A 17,514-nucleotide genomic window follows, 5' to 3' on the forward strand; every position below is an offset into this window, starting at 1 on the left:
GCAAGTTCACCGCCATCAATAAGCGCGCAGACGACCTTGCCGTACTGCTCCAGCCCACGCGCCCAGGCTCCTCATTGCCTGCCACCCTCATCGGCCTCCATGGTGACGAACTCTTTCAAGCCTTGGTGGCCCTACAGGTGCCGGAGGTCGCGACGAAGAATGTGCACCTCGAGGCCGCGCTCGCCGCGCAACGCCTCGCCATGCAAGAAACCGTCGACCTACACATCCACGTCTACGAGGAAATCGTCTACATAGGCCACTACAAGGTAAGCGAGGACAGAAAGACATTGGCCTTCTTCCAGCGGCTGGAATCTTTGGACGCCATTGTTCAGAAGCACGTCGACCTGGCCATGAAAGGCGCTGCTACTTAGGCGCCGTTCAGTGGGCCGGCGCCGTGAGTCGAGGAGGTGGACGTCGTCGATGGATGCATCTCTTCTTCTTGCCTCCTGTAACCAGCACTGCATTGCCTCGTGGCCTTAATGTTTTATTAGTATAGTACTCCCTCCGTTCCCAAATATAAGTCTTTCTAAAGATTCTAGCAAGTGACTACTACATACGGAGCAAAATGAGTGAATCTACACTCTAAACTATGTCTACATACATCTGTATGATGTATTCCATTTGAAATAGTATCTAAAAAGGCTTATATTTATGAACAGAGGGAGTATATGGCATTTTTATTCCAGTCGTAACGTTTTCACTATGAGGTGGGGCCGTAGTTGAGCAAACCCACCCCGCCCACCGGGCGTCGGCCGAGTTTAGAATTAGAAGAGAGAAACGAGGGAGGAGAGCTAGCTGTAGCACGGACGCTGTTGTCAGATGGGACTCGTGTTTATAGAATAGGAGTACTGAGCACTCGTGCCTCTTTTTTCTGAGGGAAAAATTAGTCGTATGTCTAGTACCACTAGTTGGGTGCGTGCGACCTATAGTTGTCATCACTTTAGGTCTCCTTTTCGAACCGCGGCTATGCTTCACAATACATATTTTTTCACGCATTTATCCTCCTATATGTACTCCTAGGCTATTTCCACGTGCTCCCATTCACCGACATGTGGGACATAGAGCATCTGGGTCGTAGTGCATGCATGACTCGGAGCATATGCCGGGGTACTTTACATTTCAGACCTCACGAATTACATGCAAACCCCCCACAGAAGAATAAATAAATGAATGAATTACTACATGAAACCGGATTATTTTCGTGGAAACCGGAGCACGTTCATTAAATTTTGGACATAACACGTTTATAAAAAATGACCGGACCTAAACCAGTCTAAGGGCCTCTTTGATTTTTTCCCGCAAAAAAGGGCCTCTTTGATTCGCAGGATACTGGAAACGCAGGAATGGGGAAAGTATGATGGCGATGAACCGAGATGAGGAGAACTCTAACTTAGTAAGAGGTTAGAGTTAGATTCTAACCCTGAACTAACTCTAAACCAAAGAGGTGTATGGATGGCAGGGTTAGATTGACAATAAATGCTCTATCTCAATCATTTGACTACTTTGAACCCTATTTCCTACTGGATTTGGAGGGTGCTTGGATACGTTTTAGTTCCATGACTAAAAGTAGTGGGACTAAAACTTGCTAGCCTCACCCATGCTTGGATCCAAATACTAAAGAGACTAAAATCGAGTTAATGAGCATTTATTATCCTCCAAACCCTCCAATCCAGAACTCGCCTGTGTTAAAGGAGAGGAGTTAAATGAGGATAGAGAGGACTAATCCACATTTTAGTAGGGGTACCCCTGACTAAATTTTTTTAGTCTCAAGACTAGTTTTAGCCCCTCTTTAGTCAGGGGTGCTTGGAACTTTAGCCTCTTAAAGAGACTATTTTTAGTCAGACTAAAATAAGTCCCTTGGATCCAAGCACCCTCTTGGTGTGGCCGGCTCTTCTGTGGCCTCCTCCCACTCACTATTGACATAGACGAACCATCTATAGAAACCAAGCATGCAAAACATGATAATTTTTACTTTTTCCATACAAATGAGATATCCCACTTAAACATACAAGTCGTCAATCAAGCTTCACAAAATAAAAAAACACTTCATGAAACAAAGAATGAGCTAACTCATCACGGAAGTCATTCACGATAGGGAGGGAGCCCGGAGCCAAGGAGCTCCCGATCGTTGCTCTGGAGGAAGGCTCTGTAGAGCCCAAGCCCCGGGAACCCCTCCGACGCCGGCCCTTGCGAGTTGAGGTCGACACCGGCATGGGTAGTAGGGCCGCTTGCCGCCGAGTGGGAACTTAATCTTTGGGCCTCTACAAGTAATGCAAGCCTGTAACTAAAATACCTAGAAAGGTGAACTGAATCTTTGGGCCTCTAGAAATAATGCAAGCCTGAAACTGAAATACCTAGAAAGGTGAACTGAATCTTTGGGCCTCTAGAAATAATGCAAGCCTGAAAGTGAAATACCTAGAAAGGTGAACTGAATCTTTGGGCCTCTAGAAATAATGCAAGGATGAACTGAAATACCTAAAAAGGTGAACTGAATCTTTGGGCCTCTAGAAATAATGCAAGCCTGAAACTGAAATACCTAGAAAGGTGAACTTAATCTTTGGGCCTCTAGAAATAATGCAAGCCTGAAATTGAAATACCTAGAAAGGTGACCTGAATCTTTGGGCCTCTAGAAAGATTTATTACCTCCTCAAGCAGCATCAAACAATTCCATGCGTGCACCACAAATCTATACCAAGTTTGATCAGGATCTACTTTTCCAAATCAGAATTAGCGCTAGAGCAATCAAGATCAATGATATGGTCGTGAGACAGAGAAGGAACGAAGAAACTCACCCCTCTCGCAACCTCCCTGGTAGATGTGCCGCCGCCGCGCATGACAGAGTGAGAAAAATGACTGGTGAAGGGGGGAGCGGGGCGACCTTCGAAGGACGGAGGGAGAGGGCCGCCGGAGTAGGGCGGCAGAGGCCAGAGGAGAGGGCGGTCGGAGGAGAGAGGGAGCGAGCGGCGCTTGGGCGGGAGGCCCTATGGGGAACAGAGAGGAGTCGTGCGAGAGGGGAGGGGGAGCGATCTGGTGCGGGCAGGGGAGAGTTTTTTAGTTCTGTTTTAGTGGGCCCGAGGATAACTAACCCAATTAGAACCTCTCCACCGGGCTAGTTTTTTTAGCTGGGTTAGAGCAAACTAGCTCAAACTAACCCCTCTTGTTTCGATAATTTGAGGCTATTTCAACCCAAACTAGCTCTAACTCAGGGATCCAAACAAAGAGGAGTGTTACTGTACATGCTACAGTGTGGACTGTAGCACATTGTTTTTTATGGCCATATCACCACATTGTTTTCTACTGCTAGTTCACTGGGCTACCGTGGTTCGCACTGCTGGTTCAGTGGGCTGCCGTGGTTCGCACTCCTCCGACCTGAGTAGTACTCCCTCCGTTCCTAAATATAATTCTTTGTAGATATTTCACTGTGGACCAGATAAGGATGTATATAGATGCACTTTATGTGTAGATTCACTCATTTTTGTCCGTATGTGGTCCATAGTGAAATCTCTCCAAAGACTTATATTTAGGAACGGAGGGAGTAGTATAGTACTAGTATATATCGCATCATTCTTTGCCCCTTCTTACTACTCCGACATGTGGGAGAGCCAGCATCCGGGTCGACGTGTCATGCACCAGATTAGAGCGCGGAACAGAAGGGGGGGCATCACCCCGGTCGGAGCGCCAGTAATTCATGACTATAGTGAGTGGTCATATCACAAGTCTTTTCAGCAGTAACGCCGTCAAATCACACAGCCCCACTCGCTCACCCTCCTCGCCTCTCTGTCAAACCGCCTACCCGAAAACTGCCGCGCGTACTGCCCGGGAAAAGCCCCGCCCTCAACTTTTAACTACGCGAAAATAGTTCGAGCTTGTTCATTCTATATAAATATAGTACTTACTGTATGTTTATTCACCCGTGGGGTTGTTCAATGAATGGAAGGCTGGGGCACAAGTGAACAATACTATAGTACTACTAGTAGTAAGTAGGAGTCGTACAGTAGTCACCTTAAATAGAGAGTTTCTTTTCTTTAGTGCCACGTACACAAATTGAAACGCTTGTTGTGGAGAGAAAAAAGATAATCACTCCACTATATATGGATGCAGGGGCCTGAGCGCTTGCTTTACTAGTGTTGCTCTCTTCATTCTCTCATCCTCTCTAGATATAAACAAGACAGCGGTAGCAACATTTTCTCTCTGCTCACCGTTGGACATAGATCCGGCTGGATCCCTTCGGCCGGTGTGTGTAGAGGACTAAAAGGTGCATTTTTCACGCGGTCATCGCCGCCGAGGGAGGAAACCCACAGCTGCCGGAGGGGCCCGATCCTCTGCCCGTGCTGTTCTCTCCGACACAACACCGGCTCGGGAGGTCCTCCGACCCTTCTTCCTCCCTGCCGTATTGTCCGCAGATCCGACCTGCCACCGCCGACATCCCGGCGACCCTCAGGTATAAGTTCTTTGAAAGCGGCCTTGCTCTACTGCTCCAGCTCCCCACGTGTCTGCATGTGCATCTTTTTCTACTCCTATCAGCTCTTCCAAAGCCACCTAAATTTTTAGTATTATTAGAGGTAAAGCTACTTCATGCATTCGAATCTAGGGCTTTGTTCAAACAACGAAGAAAGGGGGAAAGTTGTAGCATGAATCTAGGACATGCTTCAAAGAGGAAATAATATGGTGAAAGTGGTAGAGACCGGATACCCAACTGGTCTCTTGGTTGAAAAGGGAAATAATGGGAAAACGCAGTACAAACTGGATAAGGAACAGATCTATTATTGGTTGAAAAAAGGATAGAAAGTGGCGGCTGGTGGACAAGTCAACAGAGTATGTCTAGGATTAGATTTGCTGCCATCACATAGTAAAAGGTCTCCAGGATTAGATTTGCTGCCCTCACATAGTAAAAGGTCTCAGGATTAGATTTGAGCCCTCACATAGTAAAAGGTCTCAGGATTAGATTTGCTGCCCTCACATAGTAAAAGGTCTCCAGGATTAGATTTGCTGCCCTCACATAGTAAAAGGTCTCCAGGAATAGATTTGCTGCCCTCACAGAGTAAAAGGTCTCCAAGATTAGATTTGCAGCCCTCACATAGTACAAGGTCTCCACGATTAGGTTTGCTGCCCTCACATAGCATGAACAAACTCGACATCACCACTTTATGCCTCCTTGTAGGTACATTGTGCTGATGCGTCCACTGTCACATGTCCTTATACCAACCTTTTGTTGTTGTTAATGTAAGGGCGCATGTAAAATGAAGCGATCACACTGTTACCTTAGGGACATGTCTAACCAGTGTTATTGTTAATCTAATGCCTCCAGTGATAAGATGCAATTAAACTGTGTTACAAATGGCACTGCTGCTGTTTTCCCCAGTATGATAAGTAAGTTGCTCCTTTACGCTGCTGAGTGTCCTGGTGTCCCCACGGTCCCATGCCCTTAAACCAACGCTTTAGCTGCTGTTGATTTACTGTGTCTGGTAAACAAGCAAAGCCACCATTAAAGTAATCCCATATTTGAGGAATCTCATTGTTGATCGTAATGCTTCTGGTAACATGAAGCATTGCTGACGTTTCAAAATTTCTATTGTCCTTGCGTGATTGCCATGAACATAATTAAGATGCTTCTTTTCATTTTGTATATGTTTCGTATATTCTTATTGACCAGCAATTGTTTACTTTCTATCTTTTTGTGCAGATAGGGATATCCATTTCACCTTGTTGCTATTGTGACCTTTTGGTGAACTGCACAAAGCACTTTTTTTGGAATGAGTGTCTTGTGCAGTTCAACTAAAATGTCACATGGGCAACATCTCTCAATTTTGGTGGAGCTGCACAAAATGGTGATTGGAGATTCCAAAATCTCCATCAAGTTCTCCTGGTAATCTCGTGCAACATTTTATTAGCCTTTGCAAGATGGGACCGTCACTGTCACCACAATGGCACTTTATTTTAGTGGAACTGCACAAAAGGATAAGAAAATTATAGTTGCGCCTTACATGAGCTGGACAGCCAACCTTAATGTTCCTCAATTTTAGTGCAACTACTAAAGAAGAACCTGCCAGCTCACAAGAGCAAGTACTTCTTGCTAGCTGAATGATGCAATCTTTGCTTCATTTCAGGTGAACTGCGGAAAAAGGCGCACGAATTGAATCATGGAACTCCAGGCAGACCTCATCCAAGTAGAGTTGTAGGTTGAGTTCAAGGAGGCCGCTATTAAAGCAAAATCATGCTCTCCTGTCTCCTTGTTTGTGCTGTGCAAACAGGAATACTCAACTACATATGTCGTGATGGTCAAGAGCATTCACCAAGTTCTTCGATTGTATGACATGTCTAGCCAAGATGGATTTAATCCCGATATTCACTTTATCAAAAGGCTCTAATGGGTTGGTTCTGAATCTTGCAAGCTGGGAATCAGTGAGATGCGTAGGCATCTTTGTTGTACTTATTATTTGAATCTTATTTGTTGGTTCTGAATCTTGCAAGCTGGGAATCAATGAGATGTGCATGCATCTTTGTTGTACTTATTATTTGGATTTTATTTGTTGGTTCTGAATCTTGCAAGCTCGGAATCAATGAGATGTGTAGGCATCTTTGTTGTACTTATTATGTGGATCTTATTTGTTGGTTCTGAATCTTGCAAGCTGGGAAACACGACATGATGATGCAGAGGACAACAACCATAACAAACAGTTCAAACTTGGTAGTATTATCTGTGTGAAAGTGTGACAAATGTGCTGATTGTGTGCGTCCTGAGAATAATAATTCCAATTGTTGTGCATGTTGATCCTGTGGCACTGATAGAACGACCCAATGCATTGCTTTTTTTAAGTATAAATTTGTATTAAAGCTAATTAAATTTAAGTAAAGTGACCACTAACTCAAGTTATAACAGTACCAATACAGACCCTCTCGTGAACCGACTTGTGGCCGGAGTAGGTTTTTTAATGGAGGCGTTTGAACGCGCTGAGGGTGCATCTTCTGTCGGGCGTGCAGCGGACGAGGGAGGGGTAGTAACAGTTGTTGCCTGTACACACTCAGCTTACTATTGAATCCAATTCCCCAAGAGCTAAAAAATGAACTGCTGCCGCCGCCTACACACTCGTTCACTCGAAGAGACTCCAATGGCGATGCGAGGGGTGAGCCTGCTGGATATGGACTTTCGCAAGGAGTTCCCCTTTGAGTTCGCCGTTTAGTCCTATGGATGCACCTAGTTGAATGTGATGTACACCAACGATATGAACTCGGTGAAGCTCTGCCTCGCCTCAGTCCTATGGCTACACCAGGTTCTGGAGCATTCGCCCGTTTCATCGGCAGCGCCGACTGCACCTTCGCTACGGTGGAGAGAAGGAAGAACGTGATGATTCGGCTGTCTGGTGCAACAAGCTTGTCGACATCCAGAAGCAATACAAGATCATCAGCAACGGGCAGGAGAACGACTCCGTGGTTGACCTCGCTGAGACCATCATCGACCCCTGATACGCCAACATGAAAGAAGACGACCTGAACACGTGGGAGGTACCTCTAAATCTAGCCTACATAACCTACGCGTCCAAGGACGCATACACATGCTACGACATGTACATGCAGATCTTGGACATGAGGGCGTGTCTGCTTCCCATAACCGACGAGTACACGGACAGCCGCAGTGTCATGATCAAGTGTGCCAGGAAGGTCTAGATGTTGTACTTTATCTGTTTATAAGCACCTTTATCATCTGAGTGTTTCATGCATTAGCCTATGTGTCATAATTATCTGTTTTGTCCGAAATATTTCTTTGAACCCATTAACCTGATTGCTTTTTTTAGTGGCTATTTGCTTATGTATGTAACTAGTTCACTTGTCCGTTAAAAAAACTAGTTCACTCGGCTGCCGTGCTTTGAATATCCTTCCTCCCAACATATTCCCCTCCTCAGGTGGACCCAGCAGGTCTCTGAATTTTCTCCCACTTGCTTGATGTAAACTGAGTTTTCTCCGAGTACTTTCCCCTAGAACCAACTCAACTGTCCCACGTCTAGCCTAAAAAATAATAATACCTCACGTACTATTAACTCATCAAATTAAAATGATATTTTATTTCGTAAGTTGAAAATTCTTACAAAATAATAAGAATAATTGTTTATATATAACTAGGCAAGTTAACTCCTAGTGATTGCGTACATAAGCTTGCAAAGATTTTACTAAATGCAGTAATAGACGTGCAATCATGTGTTTATGTTTTTATAAGATTTCTCCGTCTAGCCCAACATGATATTTTCACCCAGCCCAGCAAGTCCGTGGATTTCGAGAAAAATGCAAATGGGATTTAAACAGGCTGCATAGATGCTACATCATTGTTTCACCCAGCCCACCAAATGGACTAAAAAAGCAAATGTACTAGCTGACATGTGGGCCAGTAAGTTGAAGCCTAAGAAGGCGTTGGATTTACATCCAACGGCCGACATTCTTCTTCAATCTTCCCCCAGCGCTGCTGGAACCACCTGCTCCAGCCTTCGTCGTCCAGCGGCGTTGTTTTGCGCTCCTCAATGAAACACTACCCCGCCGACGGCCAGGCCATCCCTCCACTCCGCACCTCCTGTTATTCTCTGCTGAGTGTAGGCCCACCCCGCACCCGAACCAGTCAAGTTTCCCACTCCTCTCCGTCTGCGACTCCACTGCCACGTCTTCCCCATCACCGGGTCGTTCCAGTCTGGGGCCTCGCCGTCGTCCACCGCCTCGGTGCGCTCGGCGCGGCGTGGTCAACATACGAGAGTCATCGGAAGAGGACTATACGTGGAGAGCCTGACGGCTGGGACCCACGAGGTCCATGGTCGCACACAAGGAAAGTTCCTCCTTATTATGCACTGTACGTGCACTGTACGGGGGAAGGGCTTCTGTATTTCACGAAAAAAATGTTCCCCCCGCTGACAGGTCAAGGAAGTGCCTCCTTAATACGCAGCAAAAAATGAATACCCCTTGCTAGCTGGGACCCACCATAGTGGGTGGCTGACTTGTGGGCCTACTAAGTTGACGAGGATGGAGGGCTTTGTCAACTTAGTCAATATGAACGATTGTAGCTCTAGTGACCGTACGATGTCTATCCAACAGCCATAGTGCTTCTTCAACCTCTGGTCTTCTTGCTCCAGCCGCCCAAAGCAGCGCCGGTCGTGCCGCGTGCTCCTGCCTCGCGTGGCCGGCTGTGATGCCGCGAAGGCCTCACCGTCCCCTACTACTCCCACCGCTGGCCTAGGGTATCCCTCTACTCACCCACACCCCCTGTTATTCTGCGACGACGGCATCCTCATGCTGTAGCCGAACCAATGAACCCTCGTACTCCTCTCCGCGTGGGCATCCACTGCCGCGTCTTCCCCGGCTCTGTGTCGTCCCCTTCCTAGGCCTCGCCATCGTCCATCGCCTTGTTGCTCTCGGCGCGGCGTGGTCAATGTGGTCAACGACCGACTTCCATCGGAAGAGTACTGTACATGGAGAGGCTGACAGTTGGGTCCATGGCCACAGCCAAGTTTTTTTTGCGATTTGCCAAGTAAGTCGCTTTGTCAGGCCTGTTGGGCTGCAAATCTTTCAAGACGAGGAGAGCTAAATTCGGCTGGCCGAGAAAATGGCATATCAGTAATGAGAAATGGGCTATACATTTTTAAAACACATCAAACCGGCAATTAGTTTCAAATATCTTTTTTTCATTTTGAGATTTTAAATTACATTAATTTTTATGCGTGGAGAATTTGTTGGATTTTATATTGATATACATTTATTTTTAAAATCAATTTGAATGTGAGTCAAAATTTCGGGATTAAAAACAGTTCGGACCGCACCGAAATATGCAAAATTTCGTATAATTTTTTAACCGTGGCCACGATATGGGCTGTAATGCTAACAAAAAGAATATGGGCTCCAAACAAAACCTTAAGAATTAGCAAATGGGTTCTAAATTATTAGAAATAATGGAAGATGGGCTGTATGCTGTTTTCCACAGATTTGAGGCTATCCTAAAAAAAGGTTGACGCACAAGCAGTGACCGTTGGATGTCCATCAAACGACCGTCGTGCTTCTTCAATCTCTGCTCTTCCTGCTCCAGCCGCTCAAATAAGCGCCGGCGGGACTGCCTGCTCCCTCCTCCCCGCGGCCAGCTGTGCTGCCGCGCAGGCCTCACCGCCCCACCGAACTCCCATCGCTGGCCTAGCCATCCCTCTACTCACCCACACCTGCTATTATTCTCCGGCGACGACAAACGAACCAGTAAACCCTCGTACAGTCGTACCCCCTCCATGTGGGAAACAACTGCCGAGTCTTCCCTGCCTCCATGTCGTTCCCTTCCTAGGCCTCGCCGTCGTCCATCGCCCTGATGCTCTCGGCGCGGCCTGCTCAACATGGTCAACGACCGACATGCATCTGAAGTGGACTGTACGTGGATAGGCCGACAACTGGGTCCACGGTCGCACGCAAGGAAATGCCTCCTTATTACGCACAAAATAATGATTCCTCCACCTGACATCAGGGACCCACCGAAAGGGCCTCTGTATTTCGCGAAAAAAACATTACTGCCGCTGACAGCTCGGACCCACCAGCTATATCTTCGCACGCAAGGAAGTGCCTCCTTATTATGCACAAACAAAATGAATACTCCCCCTATTAGCTGGGACCCAGTATAGTGGCAGGCTGACTTGTGGGCCTACTAAGTTGACGGGGACGGAGGGCTTTGTCAACTTAGTCAATATGCACGATTCTAGATCCAGTGACCGTACGATGTCCATCCAAATGGCCGTAGTGCTTATTCAACCTCTGGTATTCTTGCTCCAGCCGCCTAAACCAGCGCCGGTCGTGCCTCGTGCTCCTGCCTCCCATGGCCGGCTGCGATGCGACGGAGGCCTCACCGCCCCCTACTACTCCCACCGCTGGCCAGGTCATCCCTCTACTCACCCGCACCCCCTATTATTCTGCGGAGACGGTAGCCTCACACCGCAACGAACTAGTGAACCCTCATACTCCTCTACGCGTGGGCATCCACTACCGTGTCTTCCCTGACTCCGCGTCGTCCCCTTCCTAGGCCTCGCCATCGTCCACTGCCCTGGTGCTCTCGGCGCGGCGTGGTCAACGTGGTCAAGGAACGACTTCCATCGGACGTGGACTGTACGTGGAGAGGCTGACAACTGGGTCCACGGCCGCAGCAAGGAAGTGCCTCCTTATTATGTGCAAAATAATTATTCCTCCACCTGACCGCTAGGACCCACCGGACGGGCCACCGTATTTCGCGAAAAAATGTTTCCACCTGACTTCTGGGACCCACCAGCTACACCTTCACACGCAAGGAAGTGCGTCCGGGCAAAAAAACAAAATGATTCGCCCCCCTGACTGCTGGGACCCACCAGCTACATCTTCCCACGCAAGGAAGTGCGTCCGGGCAAAAAAGACCAAAATGATTCGCTCCCCTGACTGCTGGGACCCACCAGCTACATCTTCGCACGCAAGGAAGTGCGTCCGGGCAAAAAAACCAAAATGATTCGCCCCCCCTGACTGCTGGGACCCACCAGCTACATCTTCACACGCAAGGAAGTGCCTTACAGTCGGGACCCACCTAGTCGAAGCGTACGTAGCATTGTCATTCTAGTCGCGAACGTGCACGTACATATATACTGGTCGATGTAGAGGCGCGCACGTGTCGTAGTAGAGGCGCGCACGTAGCATGTACATGTATGTACAGCGGCCAGGGTGCAAGAAAGAAAATACGGCCACGTACGTACATATGGGCAGGGTCTCGAACGCCTACTCGCGTATACGTACGGCCAGGGCTCGTGTACATGGCTGGGTCAGAACGGAGAAACAACGTCGTCGTCCTGTTCATGGGGAGGCAACAGAATGCGTCGTGTTCATGGGGAGGCAACGGAATGTGTCGTGTTCGTGGGGAGACAACGCAATGCTCCGTGTTCATCAGGAGGCAACGGAACGCGTGGGAGCCAACCGGCTGGGTCGGAACGGAATGCGTGGTCGTGTTCATCGGGAGGGCTTGGATGGAATAGGCGATGGAAACGAGGCCTGGTGTACCGCAGATCGGAGGAAACGGACCTCCTACGTTTAGAACGGGGTCCTGTTGATCGGGAGGGGTCTGGCGTACCGCAAAATGGAGGAAACGGACCTCCTACGGTCGAAATGGGGGTCCTGTTGATCGAGAGGGGTGTGGTGTACCGCAAAACGGACGAAACGGACCTCCTACGGTCGAAACGGGGTCCTGTTGATCGGGAGGGGTGTGGCGTACCGCAAAACTGACGAAACGGACTTGTGTTGGAGCGCTACGGTCAAAGCGGGGGTCCTGTTCATCGGGAGGGGTGTGGCGTACCACAAAACGGGACTCCACGGGATACTGTTCATCTCCACGTTGACCTCCTCCAGCCTCCACGGGATACCGTCGACCTCCTCCAGCCTCCACGGGCTCCTGTTCATCCAGCCTCCACCACACGCTACTCCACCAGCAACTGTTCAACCACCCCTCCACGGGCACCCCTCCACCATCTACTGTTCATCCATCCCTCCACACCACAGGGTCCTGTTCAACCACCCCTCCACGGGCACCCCTCCATCGTCTATTGTTCATCCAGCCCTCCACACCACAGGGTCCCGTTCATCCAGAGGCGACACCACCGCTCACTGTTCATCCAAACCCCCCCGCAACGCTCACTGCTCATCCAGAGACGCAACATCCATCGGCTTCAGTTAGCAGCAGTAGCGAACGAATCGCTCGCTCGGGTTCAGTTAACAGCCATCGATCGATCGCTAGGGTTCAGTAATGCGTAGCCTGCAGTGCAATCACTCGGGTTCAGTTAGAGCCCAACGCCTCGCTCGGGTTCAGTTAGAGCCAACTCCTCGCACACACGCGCGTACGTGTATGAGAGAAACGCGCATCGCTCGGCCCCCGACCTCCCACCGTAACCGGGAACTCCCCAAAATTTTCCTCGCCCATGCTTCTACCACGGTTTTTTCCATCATGGACGGCCCAAAGAATGTCATGCAGCTGCGTCTCCAGCCCGCCCAGGATGAAAAGCCCATTTTCTATCATGATTTTTGTCATAGAAGTAGGAGCCCACCACATCTATGATTATACCGGGTTTTGTCACAATTATCGTCATAGAAGTGTCATATGTATGACAGATTTTTTTTTTCGTTCGGCCCAAAATGTCACGGATGTGTCTTTTTTTTGTAGTGACCCCTGCAAGGTTAGCATCATCTATTCGAATAGCCGCATCCGTGGTAAAGGACTACTTGGTTGCCTATACACTTCATATACAAGTTAATGGATACTACTAAAAGCCTCAAGATAAGCGTGAGTGCCGAGGATGGCTCTTCCGTAGGATGACAGAGGTGGATCCTCGATAGTGTATTGAAGTGGTGTGTAGTGGACTCGAGTGCGCAAAACAGTTACAAGTTGGTGTCTCCTAAGATAGCTTAGCCAAGAGTCAAGCTGGCTTGCTGCACTAACCCCACCAACCCTTCTTGATAATGTGCATGTATGTAGGATCTGATGTAAGTCTTGCTGAGTACCTTTGTACTCATGTTTGCTTAATTTACGTTTTACAGAAGATGCTGCAACACCTTCTGATGGGTTCTTCATAGACGTTGATGCGACGAGTAGGCTGAAGCCTAGGTGGTGAGCCTGAGCTCACGATGGACCGTGTAGGATAGCTAGGCTTTCTCAAGCCTCTTTTATTCTCTAGATGTCTGTACTCAGATATGTTACTTCCGCTGTTGGCTTGTATGTTTGTATGACATGAATGCTGGGTCATGTGACCCGTACTTGTGTGTATGATATGTATGGCTCTCTGAGACTTTAAATAAAGTACTTGAGTTGTAGAGTCATGTTGTGATGCCATGTTGTATTTGCACATATCGAGCATATTGTGTGTATGATTGAAATGCTTGGTATGTGTGGGATTTGACTATCTAGTTGTTTATCCTTGGTAGCCTCTCTTATCGAGAAATGTCTCCTAGTGCTTCCACTGAGCCTTGGTAGCTTGCTATTGCTCCGAAACACTTAGGATGGCCGGCATGTGTCATTCTTCGTTCCTGTGTCTGTCCCTATGGGGAAATGTCACACGATGACTACCGGAGTCCTGTTAGCCTGCTACATCCCAGTTTACCGGAGTCCTGCTAGCCCAGTTTCTACAGCCCGGATTCACTCGCTGATGACCGACACGTTCATTGCTGGGTCACGTATGCCTGTCCCTATAAGTTAGTGCCACTTTGGGTTCACGACTAGCCATGTCAGCCAGGGCTCCTTGTCATATGGATGCTAGCGACACTATCATATACGTGTGACAAAAGGCGCAAACGGTCCCGGGCAAGGTAAGGCGACACCCGTGGGGATACTGTGCGTGAGGTGTTACATGCTAGATTGGTGTGGCACTGAGTCGGGGTCCTGACAGCGTTGGCATCAGAGCCGAACTGCCTGTAGGTTCTTCAAGCCAAACTGGTCGATGTTGAGCCTAGAAATGCTTTAGTTATATATAGGGGAATTGATTGTGGGATGGAACGTAAGGTTCTTTTTACTCCTTTACCTCATGGGATTTTGATCTGAGTCAGTCCATTCTTTCCACAAGGGGGTTAAGGACTAGGACCTCTTCTCTCTATCAGGTTCACGTGTTACTAATCCGTAGTACCTTATAGGATTGATGGATACAAGCCTAGTTCAGTTCTACTACTCCAATATGTTGATAAGTTGGACCCAGTACCTTGATATGATGTTGTTGAGTGTCTATGCAACCCTTTGTAAGGTGTCTCAAAATCCTTTTTGAACATTTACAGCCATTATGCTGTCGAATTTCTGCTAGAAATTCTAATGTCTTTGAATTGTTGGTGTTCCAGATGTCGTCTCGCACTGTTCACTAGGTGGTTTGACTGACCCACGGCATTGACGTGCCTGGGTATACAGCCATGTTAGTACGGGTGATGACTAAGGCCGGTTACCAATGGTATCCTGAATATACCGTCGAGGAGCAGTCCCGTGACTTCAATCAGAGTCAGTTCATCTGTACTGTGAGGATCTTCCCATCCTATCCCGGTTCTACTAAGCCTCTGCACTGGTCCTATGGATTCGGTATAACCGTAGAGATGTCCATGCAGGACGCTTCCTACTACATGATTTCCATCATCTGAGCTGGGTATGCTTCGCTGAAAGATACTGAGTTCCGCTATCTGCCTGCGGCACACATTGGTTCAAAGGGCTATTACACTGGGCTATATGCCGATGCTGCTCACGAGGAGCCACTTCTTTGCACTACTACCGAGATGCTAGAGGATAGAGATCGGGAGAACCGTGCTTTACGGATGGAGTTGTACAACACCCTCCAGGACCACTGGGCTACACTGACGCGGCTTGCACCATACGTTCAGACGGGCTACATGGATATGCGTGACTTGTACCCCTTCCGCACATGTCTTCTGGCTCAAATACATTATGCAGATGTTGGAGGTATCACGCCTCCGCGCGGGCGCCATCTTCCACCCTTTGTGGGGCCGAGGCCTCATCTGAGCCCGTATGGTCCATAGTCCCGACGTGATCGTGAGTTCCCGGATCCACATGTCCCGCTTCCAAGCTATGGTGGGGATCTCTACAAGGACTACTACGGAGCTGGACTTGTCTGAGCCAGATCACGACTCTAGTAGTTTGTAGTAGTCGTATTTCCACATTCCTGCGCGTCTTGTGGAATATGACGTAGTTTGTACTAGGTTCCGGAGGTGTAGAAAAATAATGTATAGGAGCTTGGGATGGCTCCGATGAGATGTAATCTTCCTTTCAGCGCAGATGTACTCAGTTTGGTCTTGTACTAAACCATGTATGGTGTGTATGACGATGGAATAAATGTAGTAGTTTCTGTATTACCTTGTCATACGGATGATCATCTAGCATTCCGAGTTATCCATTACATTCTGCACTTCTATGTCAGAATTTTATCATTCTGGTCTAAACCGTTGTCTTGTTTTCCTAGGATGGTCAACACCCGCAACAACCCTGCTGCCCCGGAGCAGGCTGAGGGTAGTGGGGATAGAGATGCGAATCTGCCTCATCCTCCTTCCTTGGCTGAGGTCATGCTGGAGTCCGAGCGGAACAAACGGGAGACCAACCATTTGCTGGAACACATCGAGTAGAACACAACACTGCGCTAGAGGAATGACTTGGTGTCTCTTAGTGACTTCATCAAGTTACACCCACCCACCTTCCATCATTCCGTCGAGCCCCTCAACAACGATGATTGGCTACACAACATCATCCACAAGCTACCTTCTGCACACGTAGCAGAACCTGACAAGGTCACATATGCCGCCTATCATCTTGAAGGCCCCACCAGTATCTGGTGGGAGAACTAGGAGGCCATGCGCCCAGCTGTCCAGGTCACTACCTGGGCAGAGTTCAGTGAGGCTTTCTGGGAGCATCACATCCCAGAAGGTCTTATGGATCACAAGCGTGAGGAGTTTTTGTAACGCCCACAATGCGGCTATATCTCCCACGTGTCGAGGCACGACTTGGAGGCATAATCGCATTGTGGTTTTGTCGCAAGAAGGGTCATCTTCACACAATCCCATGTAATGAACAAGAAAGGGATAAATAGAGTTGGCTTACAATCGCCACTTCACACAATGAACATATAATTCATACATCATCCAGAGCACACACATAGTCTGATTACGGACGAAGCCAAAAGAAAAGAACATAACCCAACTGCTAGATCCCCGATCGTCCCAACTGGGCTCCACTACTGATCAACATGAAACGAAACATAGCAACGACCAAGATCTTTGTTGAGCTCTCATCTGAGCTCGGTTGCATCACCTACACTGGTATCATCGGCACCTGTAACTGTTGTGATAGTATCTGGTGAGTCACGAGGACTCAGCAATCTCAAAACCCGCGAGATCAAGACTATTTAAGCTTATGGGTAGGAAGTGGTAATGAGGTGGATCTGCAGCAAGCGCTAAGCAAATATGGTGGCTAACATACGCAAATAAGAGCGAGAAGAGAAGCAACGGAACGGTCGAGAAGCTAGAAGTTATCAAGAAGTGATCCTGAAACTACTTACGCACAATCATAACACAAAGACCGTGTTCACTTCCCGGACTCCGCCGAAAAGAGACCATCACGGCTACACACGCGGTTGATGCATTTTAATTAAGTCAAGTGTCAAGTTCTCTACAACCGGATATTAACAAATTCCCATCTGCCACATAACCGCGGGCACAGCTCTCGAAAGTTTATACCCTGCAGGGGTGTCCCAACTTAGCCCATCACAAGCTCTCACGGTCAACGAAGGATATTCCTTCTCCCAGGAAGACCCGATCAAACTTGGAATCCCGGTTTACAAGACATTTCGACAATGGTAAAACAAGACCAGCAAAACCACCCGACTGTGCCGACAAATCCCGATAGGAGCTGCACATATCTCGTTCTTAGGGCACAACGGATGAGAAATCCGTACAACTAAAACCATACCTCAAGTTTCCTTGAGGGGGCGCTGCAAAGGGCTCTAGTTTGGACCAACACTCGAAGGA

This window comes from Triticum dicoccoides, chromosome 6B (genome assembly GCF_002162155.2).
Source record: "Triticum dicoccoides isolate Atlit2015 ecotype Zavitan chromosome 6B, WEW_v2.0, whole genome shotgun sequence".
Classification (NCBI taxonomy): Eukaryota; Viridiplantae; Streptophyta; class Magnoliopsida; order Poales; family Poaceae; genus Triticum; species Triticum dicoccoides.